We start from the raw sequence: 17,388 nt of genomic DNA on the forward strand, positions 1-17,388 counted from the left end.
CACACTGTCTTCCACAATGGTTGAACTAATTTACACTCCCACCAACAGTGTAAAAGTGTTCCTTTTTCTCCACATCCTCTCCAGCATCTGTTGTCTCCAGATTTTTTAATGATCGCCATTCTAACTGGCGTGAGATGGTATCTCAATGTGGTTTTGATTTGCATCTCTCTGATGACCAGTGACGAGCATTTTTTCATATGATTGTTGGCCTCATATATGTCTTCTTTCGTAAAGTATCTGTTCATATCCTTTGCCCACTTTTGAATGGGCTTGTTTGTTTTTTTCCTGTAAATCTGCTTGAGTTGTTTGTAAATTCTGGATATCAGCCCTTTGTCAGATGGGTAGACTGAGAAAATTTTTTCCCATTCTGTTGGTTGCCGATCCACTCTAGTGACTGTTTCTTTTGCCGTGCAGAAGCTGTGGAGTTTCATTAGGTCCCATTTGTCTATTTTGGCTTTTGTTGCCAATGCTCTTGGTGTTTTGTTCATGAAGTCCTTGCCTACTCCTATGTCCTGGATAGTTTTGCCTAGATTTCCTTCTAGGGTTTTTATGGTGCCAGGTCTTATGTTTAAGTCTTTAATCCATCTGGAGTTAATTTTAGTGTAAGGTGTCAGGAAGGGGTCCAGTTTCTGCTTTCTGCACATGGCTAGCCAGTTTTCCCAACACCATTTGTTAAACATGGAATCTTTGCCCCATTGCTTGTTTTTGTCAGGTTTATCAAAGATTGTATAGTTGTATGTATGTTGTGTTGCCTCCGGTGCCTCTGTTTTGTTCCATTGGTCTATATCTCTGTTTTGGTACCAGTACCATGCTGTTTTGATTACTGTAGCATTGTAGTATAGTTTGAAATCCGGTAGTGTGATGCCCCCCGCTGTGTTCTTTTTGCTTAGAATTGACTTGGCTATGCGGGCTCTCTTTTGGTTCCATATGAAGTTCATGGTGGTTTTTTCCAGTTCTGTGAAGAAAGTCAATGGTAGCTTGATGGGGATAGCGTTGATTCTGTAAATTACTTTGGGCAGTATAGCCATTTTCACGATATTAATTCTTCCTAACCATGGACATGGAATGTTTCTCCATCTGTTTGTGTCCTCTCTGATTTCGTTGAGCAGTGGTTTGTAGTTCTCCTTGAAGAGGTCCCTTACGTTCCTTGTGAGTTGTATTCCAAGGTATTTTATTTTTTTTGTAGCAATTGCGAATGGCAGTTCGCTCTTGATTTGGCTTTCTTTAAGTCTGTTATTGGTGTAGACGAATGCTTGTGATTTTTGCACATTGATTTTATATCCTGAGACTTTGCTGAAGTTGTTTATCAGTTTCAGGAGTTTTTGGGCTGAGGCGATGGGGTCTTCTAGGTATACTATCATGTCGTCTGCAAATAGAGACAATTTGGCTTCCACCTTTCCTATTTGAATACCCTTTATTTCTTTTTCTTGCCTGATTGCTCTGGCTAGAACTTCCAGTACTATATTGAATAGGAGTGGTGAGAGAGGGCATCCTTGTCTAGTACCAGATTTCAAAGGGAATGCTTCCAGTTTTTGCCCATTCAGTATGATATTGGCTGTTGGTTTGTCATAAATAGCTTTTATAACTTTGAGATACGTTCCATCGATACCGAGTTTATTGAGGGTTTTTAGCATAAAGGGCTGTTGAATTTTGTCAAATGCCTTCTCTGCGTCAATTGAGATAATCATGTGGTTTTTGTTTTTGGTTCTGTTTATGTGGTGAATTACATTTATAGACTTGCATATGTTGAACCAGCCTTGCATCCCTGGGATGAATCCTACTTGATCATGATGAATAAGTTTTTTGATTTGCTGTTGCAATCGGCTTGCCAATATTTTATTGAAGATTTTTGCATCTATGTTCATCATGGATATTGGCCTGAAGTTTTCTTTTCTCGTTGGGTCTCTGCCGGGTTTTGGTATCAGGATGATGTTGGTCTCATAAAATGATTTGGGAAGGATTCCCTCTTTTTGGATTGTTTGAAATAGTTTTAGAAGGAATGGTACCAGCTCCTCCTTGTGTGTCTGGTAGAATTTGGCTGTGAACCCATCTGGACCTGGGCTTTTTTTGTGTGGTAGGCTCTTAATTGCTGCCTCAACTTCAGACCTTGTTATTGGTCTATTCATAGTTTCAGCTTCCTCCTGGTTTAGGCTTGGGAGGACACAGGAGTCCAGGAATTTATCCATTTCTTCCAGGTTCATTAGTTTATGTGCATAGAGTTGTTTGTAATATTCTCTGATGATGGTTTGAATTTCTGTGGAATCTGTGGTGATTTCCCCTTTATCATTTTTTATTGCATCTATTTGGTTGTTTTCTCTTTTATTTTTAATCAATCTGGCTAGTGGTCTGTCTATTTTGTTGATCTTTTCAAAAAACCAGCTCTTGGATTTATTGATTTTTTGAAGGGTTTTTCGTGTCTCAATCTCCTTCAGCTCAGCTCTGATCTTAGTAATTTCTTGTCTTCTGCTGGGTTTTGAGTTTTTTTGATCTTGCTCCTCTAGCTCTTTCAATTTTGACGATAGGGTGTCAATTTTGGATCTCTCCATTCTCCTCATATGGGCACTTATTGCTATATACTTTCCTCTAGAGACTGCTTTAAATGTGTCCCAGAGGTTCTGGCACGTTGTGTCTTCGTTCTCATTGGTTTCGAAGAACTTCTTTATTTCTGCCTTCATTTCGTTGTTTACCCAGTCAACATTCAAGAGCCAGTTGTTCAGTTTCCATGAAGCTGTGCGGTTCTGGGTCGGTTTCTGAATTCTGAGTTCTAACTTGATTGCATTATGGTCTGAGAGGCTGTTTGTTATGATTTCAGTTGTTTTGCATTTGTTGAGCAGTGCTTTACTTCCAATTATGTGGTCAATTTTAGAGTAGGTGTGATGTGGTGCTGAGAAGAATGTGTATTCTGTGGATTTGGGGTGGAGAGTTCTGTAAATGTCCACCAGGTTTGCTTGCTCCAGGTCTGAGTTCAAGCCCTGGGTATCCTTGTTGATTTTCTGTCTGGTTGATCTGTCTAGTATTGACAGTGGAGTGTTAAAGTCTCCCACTATTATTGTGTGGGAGTCTAAGTCCTTCTGTAAGTCATTAAGAACTTGCCTTATGTATCTGGGTGCTCCTGTGTTGGGTCCATATATGTTTAGGATCGTTAGCTCTTCTTGTTGTATCGATCCTTTTACCATTATGTAATGGCCTTCTTTGTCTCTTTTGATCTTTGTTGCTTTAAAGTCTATTTTATCAGAGATGAGAATTGCAACTCCTGCTTTTTTTTGCTTTCCATTAGCTTGGTAAATCTTCCTCCATCCCTTTATTTTGAGCCTTTGTGTATCCTTGCATGTGAGATGGGTTTCCTGGATACAGCACACTGATGGGTTTTGGATTTTTATCCAATTTGCCAGTCTGTGTCTTTTGATTGGTGCATTTAGTCCATTTACATTTAGGGTTAATATTGTTATGTGTGAATTTGATACTGCCATTTTGATGGTAAGTGGCTGTTTTGCCTGTTAGTTGTTGTAGATTCTTCATTATGTTGAAGCTCTTTAGCATTCAGTGTGATTTTGGAATGGCTGGTACTGATTGATCCTTTCTATGTGTAGTGCCTCTTTTAGGAGCTCTTGTAAAGCAGGCCTGGTGGTGACAAAATCTCTGAGTACTTGCTTGTTCGCAAAGGATTTTATTCTTCCTTCACTTCTGAAGCTCAGTTTGGCTGGATATGAAATTCTGGGTTGAAAGTTCTTTTCTTTAAGAATGTTGAATATTGGGCCCCACTCTCTTCTGGCTTGTAGTGTTTCTGCCGAGAGATCTGCTGTGAGTCTGATGGGCTTCCCTTTGTGGGTGACCCGACCTTTCTCTCTGGCTGCCCTTAGTATTCTCTCCTTTATTTCAACCCTGTTGAATCTGATGATTATGTGCCTTGGGGTTGCTCTTCTTGCGGAATATCTTTGTGGTGTTCTCTGTATTTCCTGCAATTGAGTGTTGGCTTGTCTTGCTAGGTGGGGGAAATTTTCCTGGATGATGTCCTGAAGAGTATTTTCCAGCTGGGATTCATTCTCTTCGTCCCCTTCTGGTACACCTATCAAACGTAGGTTAGGTCTTTTCACATAATCCCACATTTCTTGGAGACTTTGTTCATTCCTTTTTGCGCTTTTTTCTCTGATCTTGGTTTCCCGTTTTATTTCATTGAGTTGGTCTTCGACTTCAGATATTCTTTCTTCTGCTTGGTCAATTCGGCTATTGAAACTTGCGTTTGCTTCGCGAAGTTCTCGTATTGTGTTTTTTAGCTCCTTCAATTCATTCATATTCCTCTCTAAGGTATCCATTCTTGTTATCATTTCCTCGAATCTTTTTTCAAATCTTTTTTCAAGGTTCTTAGTTTCTTTGCATTGATTTAATACATGATCTTTTAGCTCACAAAAGTTTCTCATTATCCATCTTCTGAAGTCTAATTCCGTCATTTCGTCAAAGTCATTCTCCGTCCAGCTTCGTTCCCTTGCTGGTGAGGAGTTTTGGTCCTTTCTAGGAGGCGAGGTGTTCTGGTTTCGGGTGTTTTCCTCCTTTTTGCGCTGGTTTCTTCCCATCTTTGTGGATTTGTCCGCTGGTCGTCTGCGTAGTTGCTGACTTTTCGTTTGGGTCTCTGAGTGGACACCCAGATTGTTGATGATGAAGTATTTCTGTTGCTTGGTTTTCCTTCTACCAGTCTAGTCCCTTCGCTGTACGACTGTTGAGGTCCGCTCCAGACCCTGCTTGTCTGGGGTGCACCTCTAGTAGCCGTGGCACAGCGAGGGATGCTACCAGTTTCTTTTTCTGCCCTCTTTGTCCCAGGATGATGCCTGCCTAATGACAGTCTTTTGGATATAGAGGGGTCAGGGAGCTGCTTGAGGAGACAGTTTGTACTCTATAGGGGTTTAATTGCTGAGCTGTGCACTCTGTTGTTCATTCAGGGCTGTTTGGCTGCTATGTTTGATTCTGCTGCAACACAGCTCATTAAACAACCCTTTTTTTTTCTCAAATGCTCTGTGTTGAGGGGTTTGGGCTTTATTTTTGGATGTCCGATCAGGTGTCCTGCCCAGCTCAAAGGCAGACTAGCCACTGTTTGGCTGCCGAGGCTCCGCCCTGCTGTTGTGTGATTCGCGCTGTTCCTGCCGGCTCTGCTGTGGTCTCCGCCACGCCCTGCAGCGGAGTCTCTTCGTTGTAGCGTGTTGCCTCAGCAACGGCAGGCTGCGTCAGCAGTGGGCGTGTATCTCAGTAGGGACGGGTTGCCTCAGCAACAGCAGGCTGCGTCAGCAGTGGGCGTGTATCTCAGTAGGGACGGGTTGCCTCGGCAACGGCTGGCTGCCTCAGCAGTGGGCGTGCATATCAGTTGGGGCAGGTTGCCTTTGTAGTGGTGGATGCCCCTCCCCCACAGAGCATCTCGGACCATCTGCCCAGGATAGTTTGAAATCACGGTTTTGTTCGTCCCACTGGGTATCCCAAACGATCTGTCCCTGCAATCCCCTGGGCTGGGCTACTGTGCAAGTCTCGTTCAGTCTCAAGTCCAGCCCTCTCAAGTCTCAGGTTGCCGGTTCAACAAGGTACCCGGACAAGCGCGCCCTGTGGGGATTGCTGGGTAGGGCCGGCAGCCGCCGCCCCGGCTGCCGGCTTCGCCAGGCAGACCTACTGCCTGGCGTCCCGTGTCTTTTTATACTTGGGAGTTTCCCCGTTCTGTGGGCAACAAAGATCAGTCTGGAAATGCAGCACTGACTCACCGTTTGTGAATTCAACGCGGGCTCCAATCCTGGGTTGTTCTCACAGCGCCATCTTGAGTCCCCTCCAATCTGTCTTTTCTTGATTTTTTTTTTTTTTTTTTTGAGACGGAGTTTCGCTCTTGTTACCCAGGCTGGAGTGCAATGGCGCCATCTCGGCTCACCGCAATGTCCGCCTCCTGGGTTCAGGCAATTCTCCTGCCTCAGCCTCCTGAGTAGCTGGGATTACAGGCACGCGCCACCATGACTAAGTAATTTTTGTATTTTTAGTAGAGACAGGGTTTCACCATGTTGACCAGGATGATCTGGATCTCTTGACCTCGTGATCCACCCGCCTCAGCCTCCCAAAGTGCTGGAATAACAGGCGTGAGCCACCGCGCGCGGCCTGTTTTTATTCTTTTCTGAGGGTTCTCCTCCCCAGCACTCTGCTTCTGATAGAGAAGTTAGCTGAAGAGCGACCCCTGCTGGCTGGTAACTGTAAATTAGGCAGGGCTCATTTGAGACAATTTAAACAGGTACCTTCAGCCCCTTGAAATACTTTTTAGTCCCAAATTTGATTCCAACTAAAGGTTGAGTACCTAGAAAAAAAATTGGATCCAAAGCCAGGCAACGAGCACAATGTAAATCTCAGAACCAATTTCTGCCAGGATTACAGGTGTGTGCCATTGCTCCCGGCCTCCCTGTTTTTCAAAATGAGCAACTAGCTATCTTCACCACCCATAGCTTATACTTCTCTGGAGTGTATCCTGAACCATTACAACTGCCTTGAACCTTAGAATCTGAAGAAAAAATGTCTCATAGCCTACTGCACACATATTTGACCAAATTGTGACTTACAACAAAGACTGATTTGGCCTTAGGAATGAACCATTCATTTTGATATTATTCAGCAATAATGTAAACATTAGAACAAGTGGTCTCAGGCCCCATGTGTGCAGGCTTTCTATACTTTTTAGGACAATCTCAACTTTTGCCAATGGCAGAATTGATCCAGCCCTCCTGTATGCCATCTCAGGAGAGGCTACCGGGGAACTGAAGAAACAAACCCCAGATGTTCCCCCAGCACAGAAGCCAGCTCCCTCTAGCCCTGCTCATCCAGGTCCACCCTGACCTCCCTATCCAGCTTCAGCCTCTCATTTGCCCCTTCCTAGAAATTCTCACCGTACAGAAGCCTCAGTCTCACTCTTGCTCCTCCAACTGATGCCTGGTAAATCTAGCCCCAGTAAGGTCCAGATCCCCTTCTCTCTACCGGGCTGAAAGCATATTAAGGGGGATCCTTGCAACTTTTCAGACGACCCTGAAAGACATATGAAGGCTTTCCAGAATTTCATCCAAATATTTGAACTCTTCTGGAAAGATGTTATGTTACTTTCGAATTAGACCCTGATGGACACAGAAGCAAGCTCCTCTGCAGGCAGTAGAGAGATTTGGAGATGAGCTTTGTGTTACCCATAGCATGAGAAAAGGGGCAAATGTTATTCAACTGGAAGAGGTGCAGTGCCAGTATATGACCCTGGATGAGATTCCAACCATGAAATGGGTGACTGAAAGAGGAGACAGTTTCAGGTGTTCATAATAGAGGGCTTACGTAGGCCCAGGATCAAACATCTCAATTATACTAAGTTATCCATGATTAAGCAGGGATTTGATGAAAATCTCACTGCCTTCCTGGAAAGGCTAAGAGCAGCCTTGGTAAAGCACACCCGAGGCAACTAATCCTAAAGAATAAATTTATTACTCAGGCAGTCCCTGATATCAGGAGGAAGCTGCAGAAACAGGCCCTGGAACCAGAGAGTATTTTAGAGAACCTCTTAAAAGTGGCTACCTTGACCTTTTACAATAAGTCACTGGAATAGCTTCTTGAGTTTATTATACCCAGGTAAAGACCTGGGAAATTGATGGAGCCACCCCTGTCAACCCAGAAGAGTACCCAAAGTACCAGTGTGAAGAGATCACAGACCTCAAGCTAAAAATCACAAAAGAAAAGTGCTAATAATTAACCTTCCATGGATATCCTCTATAGTCTTGCCTATGCTTGATGTTCTTTTCTTGCCTTTGTTCTGTTCCATACCACAGGGCACAATAGTGTTTTCAGAATAATCAGTACATTTCACTTCTTATTTATGAAATCTTTGGCGCAAAATTCTTTTCTTTTTTTGTTTAAATTTTGAGACAGAATTTTGCTCTCATTGCCGAGGCTGGAAGGCAATGACACGAGTTTGGCTCACTGCGACTCCCACCTCCTGAGTTCAAGCAATTCTGTCTGAGCCTCCCAAGTAGCTGGGATTACAGGACTACTCCACCATACCGGCTAATTTTGTATTTTTAGTAGAGACAGGATTTCTCCATGTTGGTCAGGCTAGTGTCAAACTCCCGACCTCAGGTGATCTGCCTCGGCCTCCCAAGGTGCTGTGATTACAAATGGGAGCCACCGTGCCTGGCCAGTACTAAATCCTTTACTTGTATAATACACATGTTCAACCCATGCATATTTAACCTTATGAAAGTTTTTTTTTTTTTCTTTCTCATACCTACAGGCCATCAAACTCCAAAAAAACCGGCAACTGGGGCCTTGGACAATGATGTCCCTTTGCCAGGTACTCTTAGGTAGACAGCTGGAAGAAATCTGACTGCTGTTTTTCCCGAAAAAAATTCCCCCTGTCAGCAAGAAGTAGCTAAAGCCAGTCATTATCCATATTCTAATGGCAGTTAGATGTGGCTTTTCAGAGGGGAAATAATACGGGAGGTGACAGGGTAGTGCTGGGTAGAGAAGAATAGGGTCCCTGGTGAGGGCTTCATCTTTAGGCTTGTGCTGGCAGATCTAAGTGAGAACAGGCCCTCCTGTTTTTGTGCCTGAATGTTGCATTTCCCAAGATCACTCTGGCCTGCTATGCCTCCAATTATAACCTGAGATTTTAGAGGCACACACACAAGTGGCTGAATGTCAAGTGGAGCAGAGGAATGGAGTGGTGGAGAGTGGTAGAGAGTGACAGAGTGCAGCAGGGCAGCATGGCAGAGAAGAAGGCACTAAATTCTTTTTCATGTCTGAACATCCAGAGGAGTTCAGACAAGAATGGCCTTGGGCCTGGAAGGCAGAGGTTGCAGTGAGCCAAGATTGCACCACTGCACTCCAGACTGAGTGACAGAGTTAGACTCTATCTCAAAAAAAAGAAAGAAAAAGGAAAGGACTAACCTGAAAGTGAAAAACCTTGCCAGTCGCCACCTTAAGCTTGTGATCAAAGTAAATACCATTGGAAATAGAATAAATCAAAATCTGCCTGATGTAATGGAATGCAATGAGTAGAAAATGGCATTGCTTCTGTTATTTCTGCCAGTGATGCATATCTGAATCTAATGAAATGGACAAATGCAGATTAAGACACACACTACAAAACAACTGGCCTGTGACCTCCAAACATAACATGGGTGTCAGTCACGGAAGCACCAAGGAACTCTTCTAGACTGCAGACAGCAGACACATGGCAACAAAATGCAATACATGATTCTCAGCTGGGTTCTTTTGCTCAAAGAAACGATATTGAGACTACTGGTGAAACTTGAATGGGACTTGAAGATTGCATGGCAATAACACGACAACGACCCCCTGATTTAGTGGCTGCATTGTGGCTATGCAGGAGAATGTCCTATTTGTAAGAAATGTACACCAAAGCTTTAGGGGTGATGGGACATCAGGTTGACAATTGACCCTCAAATGGGTCGAGAAAAAAGTTCTTTGTACTGTACCTGCAACCTTTCTATAAGTTGATTATTGTTTCAGGATAATTCATTTAAAAATGTATAATTTAAATGTCAAAGGATGAGAAATCCTTGACAAAACTGCTGAAATCTTAGAATGCTTCTATACAAATAGGCCTCAGAAGTCACACCTGACAGAAGTGACGACACTATAAAAATCTCAAGCACTGACTCCGCTTTGGTTTATTCTACAAAATAGCACTGTTCAAATTAACAACAAACTTGGTTAGCTAAAAAGACTAAAAACTGTGTGTCTTATTTCCTTTTGTGAATTAATTTTTAGTCAGAATATTTCTGCTGTTGTTTTTGAGATGGAGGTTTGTTCTGTCTCCAGGCTGGAGTGCAGTGGCAGGATCTCGGCTCACTGACACCTCTCCCTCCCAGGTTCAAGTGATTCTCCTACATCAGCCTCCCAAGTGGCTGGGACTACAGGCACATGCCACCACGCCCAGCTGATTTTTGTATTTTTAGTGAAGATGGGGTTTCACCGTGTTGGCCAGGATGTTCTTGATCTCTTCCCCTCGTGATCTGCCAGCCTCAGCTTCCCAAAGTCCTGAGATTATAGGCATGAGCCACTGCACCCAGCCCATTTCTGTTTTTCACTAGAAAACATTAGTCCCCACTCTAAGTTAAAGTAATATATGTGGCCTATGCCTGGGATCAATTATCTTTGGAAAACAAGGACCCCTCATCCATATTTGCTACTAGTACTTCCAAGCACAGGCCTGCTCTCCTACTGCAGAGGCTCCTGTCCCAGTCCAGATCCAACAGAACTGGCAGGAAGTTGTAGCCAGGTGGGTCACCATGAGAATGACATGATGATATCTACCTGACAAGAATCAATGAGGATTAAATGCAAGTTGAATTTTCACCTTGACACTAGCATTTGTGGAAGCAATACTCTTTTTTTTTTTAAAGATGGAGTCTCGCTCTTGCTCTGTTGCCCAAGTTGGAGTGCACTGGCACGATCTCAGCTCACTGCAACCTCTGCCTCCCAGGTTCAAGTGATTCTCCTGCCTCAGCCTCCTGAGTAGCTGGGATTGCAGGGGTGAGCTACCATGCCTGCTAATTTTTGCATTTTCAGTAGAGTCAGAGTTTCACCATATTGGCCAGGCTTGTCTCAAACTCCTGACCTCATGATTCACCCACCTCTGCCTCCCAATGTGTTGGGATTACAGACGTAAGCCATCATGTCCCACCGAGGCATGACTCTTATCAACTTAAATATTCTGGTTTTAGGTCTAGCTCACAATATTTCTTTACTCTCTTTTTTTTTTTTTGTGATGGAGTCTCCCTCTGTCACCTAGGCTGGAGTGCAGTGGTGTGATCTTGGCTCACTGCAACTTCTGCTTCCCGGGTTCAAAGCGATTCTCCTGCCTCAGCCTTCCTGGTAGCTGCAACTATAGGTGTGCACCACTACACCTGGCTAATTTTTTGTATTTTTAGTAGAGACAGGGTTTCACCGTGTTAGCCAGGGTGGTCTCCCTCTCCTGACCTCTTGATCCGCCCGCCTCAGCCTCCCAAAATGCTGGGACTACAGGCGTGAACCACTGTGTCCAGCTCTTCACTCTTTTTTTGTTGTTGTTCTGTTCTAGGTCATTCCATCAGTCCATGTAGTCGCAACAGGAATTCTGTCTACTATGAGTTGACTGACCCAGGAAATCTTATATCTCAAGTGGTCAGAATGTGAAAATCTAGACTGAACATATGCACAAATAAATTCTTAAAACACAGTAGTCAAATCAGAAACGGAAGCCAAGGCCACCCCTGCCCACAGCCAGCAGGAAGCATGTAGGACCTTAAATCAAAGCACAGCATTGATAAGAGCCAAGTAAGAAAACTCAAAAACACTGGTTACAGCACAGAGCTGGCATGCCTGCGGCTCATTATTGCTCACTAATCAATTGCTCCTGAGTCAAGAAAACTGGATGATATCTGTTCAAGTGGACATTGACATGACAGGTACTAAGCCAGATACTTTGCCAACATACTGGCACTTGAAGTTAGTTATCTTACAAACATGGTAGGTACAATTATGATGCTCATTCTTCGGATGGTGAAACTAAAGATGAAAGGAGTTTGGTAGTTCACACAGGGTTACACAGGTAGCCGGTGCTGAAATCAGGGTTTAAACCTCAGCAGTCTGTCCCCAGAGCCTACCCTCAACTGCTACTCTGCTTCCCACCAACCATTACTTGTGACTTAACAGCACCCAGTCTCTTACATCACACATGCAACATGTTTGTTACAGCATGCTTGCTTCCCATTTCCACACACCTTTCTTATTTCAACAGTAACTGTATTGCAGGGTAGGATAGAACAGGGGAGCTCATTTGTGTAACACTAGTGCACACTAAAGGCAGAAAGTCCACCTTCTGCACTTGGAGAAGCATGCTGCTACTTCTGGGTGTCTCTTTAGTTGACAAAGTAATAAGAGCTGTTACAATAAACTCCTTTGTTATTTCATTTTAAATGTTGCCTTATAATTAGGCCAAAAAATTGGTATAATCATGCATGCGTCTTTATGTATGGCCAGCTACTTCTTTTTTCTAGAGATCATAGAGTCTAGAAAACCTGGCCAGGCATGGTGGCTCATGCCTGTAATCCCAGCACTTTGGGAGGCCGAGGCGGGTGGATCATGAGGTCAAGAGATCAAGACCATCCTGGTCAACAAGGTGAAACATCATCTCTACTAAAAATACAAAAATTAGCTGGGCATGGTGGTGCGCGCCTGTAGTCCCACCTACTCAGGAGGCTGAGGCAGGAGAATTGCTTGAACCCAGGAGGTGGAGGTTGCGGTGAGCTGAGATCGCGCCATTGCACTCCAGCCTGGGTAACAAGAGTGAAACTCCGTCTCAAAAAACAAAAGAAAAAAAAGAAAATTTTTTGATGGGATAAATAGCGTCATTTAAAAAATAAACTTATGTCTATATTGGGTAGTTCCGAAGGAGTTTTCCCTTCCCTGGAGCTGCTTACCAGTTAATTTAGAAACAAATGATCTCCCAAACTCGCCAATCCCACCAACCCACTCAGGGGTTTTTACAAAGTTATCTTTTTTTTTTTTTTTTTTTGAGATGGAGTTTCGCTGTTGTTACCCAGAGTGGAGTGCAATGGCACGATCTCGGCTCATCACAACCTCCGCCTTCTGGGTTCAAGCAATTCTCCTGCCTCAGCCTCCCGAGTAGCTGGGACTACAGGCGCGCACCACCATGCCCAGCTAATTTTTGTATTTTTAGTAGAGACAGGGTTTCACCTCGTTGACCAGGATGGTATCAATCTCTTGACCCCGTGATCCACCCATCTCGGCCTCCCAAAGTGCTGGGATTATAGACGTGAGCCACCGCGCCTAGCCAGTTATCTTGTTTTAATCATGTTTTTGCGTGGAAAAATGACACATATCTCAAAGTATACATCTTCAGGGTTTTGATATGCATATGGCTATTTAAGAAGGAATATTTTACCAGACTCCTGGTTGGGGAAATAACTCCAGTTGTAGATATCACACTCTGGTGACAAGTGTGTGCCAGCTCACCACTGCCACCATGTGCCTAGGGTCTTTCCTCTTCATTCTTCAAGCTGAAAGCTAATTTGTTGGGTGATGTTTCTTGATAGCTCTCTAGCCAAAAGTATATGTGGTTCAGAAGCGTTGCTACGATGGCTCTGCTCAGCTGGGCCTCGTTTCTGGAAACCATATTTAGTTGTCAAGCAGTATAATATGACAGAAAGATTTGGAAGACTTAAACCAATATATTTCAAAGTTTTAAACAGTGAGGTTTCATTCAAGTAATAAGGGCAATGCTTAAGTTATTACGAAGAGAAAAGCATTGTTCAATTGACTAGTCGTTCTTCTATAATCTTAAAATATTATGCAATACACAACTGCATTAAAATATTGTATGATGGAACAGATTCTATATTTTACAATGAACAAAGCACTTCTGTTACACAATTAACATGCAAGGAAAAACTAAGGTGGCCACCTGCACACGTCCAAACACTGTGACCATAACACATCCAGTTTGGCCAACAGAAAAATCCACTCCCACTATTGCAGAATGATATCTGTCTTCTGGTGTCAAGCTTGGAACCCATTTATTTGACACATTTTGTTATTATTTAAATTTTTCTGCTCCGAGCTCCATCTTGGACCCCAAGCTCCGTTATTCCTGAGCTCCATCTTGCTCTGAGCTTTCTCTTGTTCCAAGCTCCATTTGCTCCAATCTCCATCTGTTTGAGTTCTGTCTATGCATAGCTCCATCATTTTAAGAATTCTTGCTCAGAACTTCATCTACTCATCTTGCACAAAGCTCCATCTGCTCAGAGCTCTGACTTGCTGGGAGTCCCATCTTGCTCAGAGCTGCATCTGCTCAGAGATCCAACTTGGTTGAAGCTCTGTCTGTTCAGAACTTCATCTTCCTGAGAGTTCCATCTGCTCTGAGCTCCATCTTGCTCAAGGCTTCATCTTGGTGGATTGCCATCTGCTCCGAGCTCCCTCTTCCTCTGAGCTCCATCTTGCTCAGAGTTCCATGTGCTCTAAACTGCATCTTCTTAGAGCTCCAACTGCTCTGAGCTCCCTCTTGCTCTGCTCTGAGACCATCTTGCAGGGACAGACAGAGAGTTTGAGCCTGTTTGCAGGGTAGTGCCACGCTATCAGGTTACATCTCGGCAGTTTCCCCTGCCCTGCAGCATGAGAACCAATAAGGACTTTTCCAAGAAGGTTCATAGGATGGAATGGGTCAAAAAGAAAAAGTTCTCATGAGTAGCAGGATCCCCCCCCCCAAGGCTGACAAATATAAGATGAAAACACAGTGTGGGAGGCACCCATGTCCCCCTGGGCATGGGCAGCAAAGGACAGATTCCCACACACCCATCACAAGTCATCAGCATAGGGGTGAATTAGTTTTAACCTGAAAAATCAATGTTCTACAGCAAAGCACAATGCACAGATGTTTCCACTGAACAAAGAGACAGTGTGCGGGCAGAACTTAGAAAAATAGGGGTCAACTTTGGGAGCTCCAGGGAGAGGTCTTGGGAAAACCTTGGGCTTTGAGACAGGTGAAGTGCAGGTCCCTCTTGGGCACTGTTCAGTGGGCCCGGCTGGCTAGAGGGGTGCAGAGGACCCAGGACTAGCAGGAACCCTGGCTTTCCACTGTCATTCATTCTCCCCATCCTCACCCCACCCATCCAGGACCCTCACTCAGGGCCTTTTTTCTCCTTCCACCCACCTCTGGTCTTCCAGGGAGAGTCCTTACATCTGCTGTATCATCCAAGCCTCACAGAACCATGCAGGAAGGCAAGGCAGGGAAGACCGTGCCCATTTCACAGCATGAACACTGAAGCTCAGGAGATCGAGTGGCTTGCCCTAGGTCACAGTAGCCAGGAGGTAGCAGAGCAGTTGTTTGAAGCCAGGGCTCTAGACTCCCAGTCCAGTGCTCCTCAATTCCAACCCTCCAACTTCCCTTATTTTCCCCTCCTCACTGCTGCCCTGCTCCTTTCTATCACCACCTCCACTCTTTCTGTATTTCCTCTTTTCTCTTTCTGCCTTTGGGTTTCACCAAACTCCTGTGGAGGTGAGGCAAGGAATGCCCCATGAGGAGAAAGGGAGGGGCAAGACTAGAGCAGGGAGCTGGAGAGTGGAGGCCAGGCTGCTGTGCTGCAACCCCAGGAGGTGGCCTCTGGACCATGGTTTATGTCAGTGGAGCCCCCTGGAGTTGTGCAATGCAGGGCCTGGGCAGCTGGATGTGGCAACGTTAGAGACAGGGAACGGTGCTAAGCTTTGGAGACAGGATGAAGTGAACTCTAGGCCACTGGGAAACCTAGAATTGAACAGGATGGTGGGGAAGGTCCTGGCCTTGTCCTGGTTTGGGTCAGCTCCTTAGGAGAATTCAAGGCTTGGACAAAAATGGCACTGGGAGAGGGCAGGAAGGCTCAGTATGGCCAAGGAGCAGGGCAGGATCTGAACTCGGCAGAGGTCTTGTAGGGAGCAGGGGCTTAATCTCTCATGCTCCTGGCCATACCAATGGAGCCCAGGGGGTGTTTGGCAGCACATGGGAGGTGCTGACCTTGGGTGGTGGTAGCGAGGGCTGGTTTCATGCTCACACTGGCTTCTGCTCTGTGTTGGTGTCTCTCTCTTCTCTTCCACAGCTGTGCCTCTTTACCCCTGGATTCCTGTCCCTGCTCGGCTGTCAGCCCCCTTCTTCTCTCCACTGGCAGCTGCTCCTCCTCCTGTCTCCACCTCCTCCCCAGGTGCAGGATGGGCCTTTTCTCATCTGACCTTGCTTTGAAGCCACAGTGAAAAAGTAGGTGCAGAAGCTCAAAGAGCCCAGTATCAAGTATGTAGATATGGGAGTCAGCGAGCTCACAGCCACCATCAGAAAGTGTAGCAGAAAGATATGATGACCACCTGGGTAGGGCTGGACCTGGCCGTCCATTCTCATGGCCATGGCCTCCCGTGGGTAGAAAATCTGCTGAGCAGGCCTCTTGGCCACCCACAGGGACCCAGCCCTAGTGTTTCCTGCCAATTTCTAACCCTGGGTCTACTTGCGCTTGTGACCCTTCAGGCCCCATCCCTGCCCATGGACTTCACTCCAACCCAAGCTTCCTTGGTGGCACAGTTGCATCAGTAAAAATGCCAGTGATGAAAATCATGTTAAGGAGATAGCAGCTGTTTACTGAGCACCTACCATGCGCCAAGCACTGGGCTAAGCACTTCCCCTTACTATCTGACTCATTCTCCTCAAGCATCCTAAGACGTGAGTGGTGTTGTTATTCCCATCTTACAGACAGCAAAACAGTCTCAGAAGGGAAAGGCAGAGTGGGATTCAGATTTAGGAAGGTCAGAGGAAGGGGTTTGAGGTCAGGGCCTCCTGACCAGGGGGAGCTGTCCTGGTTCCTCAAAACCAATTTGCCTAAAGGCATATTAAATTATTTGCTTTATGATAATCCACCTGTGATAGACAGGGGCTACCTCTTTTGAGTTGTCTGTCACTTTTTAGATGCCTTTTTCCAATTTATCTGCTTTTGAGCATTTTGAGGATTTTTAGTCAGGTTTTCTAAAGCAGTGCTTCCCAGGGGTGCAAAAGAATCAGTTGCCTATAAGAGCTTTTCCAGCAGGCTGAATCAGAGCTGCGGGGAGACAGCTCAGCCTCACCTGTACCTGAAGGAGTTCCCTAGGCTGGGGAGGTGGAGGCACATTTTCCTTAGCTTTGTTTCAAATAAGCATCAATCATCTCCATTTTTTTTTTAACTGAGCAGTGCGTTGTGGAATCTTTGTATGTTGCTACATAAAGATTGGCCTCATTCCCTCCATCTTTTTTTTTTTCGAGACAGAGTCCCATTCTGTTGTCCAGGCTGGAGTGCAGTGGCATGATCTCAGCTCACTGCAACCTCCATCTCCCAGGTTAAAGCTACATAAAGACTGGTCTCATGAACATGAACTTTATTTTCAAGTGATTTGTCTTCCTCAGCCTCCTGAGTAGCTGGATCACAGGCACACACCAACATGCTCAGCTAATTTTTTTTTTTTTTTTTTAGTAAAGATGGATTTCACCATGTTATTCAGGCTGGTCTCAAACTCTTGACCTCAAATGTTCCACCCACCTCAGCCTCCCAAAGTGCTGGTATTATAGGTGTGAGCTACTGCACCAGCTGGGCTCATACCCATTAACTGCTGAGTTGTATTTCACTGTAGAATTGTGGCATGTCCAATGTCCTATCGATGGACACTTAGATTTCAACTTTTTGCTTTTTTTTCCCTTTCACAAAAAGTGAACATCTTTATAGATGTATTTGTAGTACATATCCCATTGTTTCTTTCTTTTCTAGAGACAGTGATTTGCTGTGTCACCCAGAGTGGAGTGCAATGGCATAATCATAGCGTACTCCAGGCTCAAATTGG

Source organism: Callithrix jacchus, chromosome 22 (genome assembly GCF_049354715.1).
Source record: "Callithrix jacchus isolate 240 chromosome 22, calJac240_pri, whole genome shotgun sequence".
In the NCBI taxonomy this organism is placed as follows: domain Eukaryota; kingdom Metazoa; phylum Chordata; class Mammalia; order Primates; family Cebidae; genus Callithrix; species Callithrix jacchus.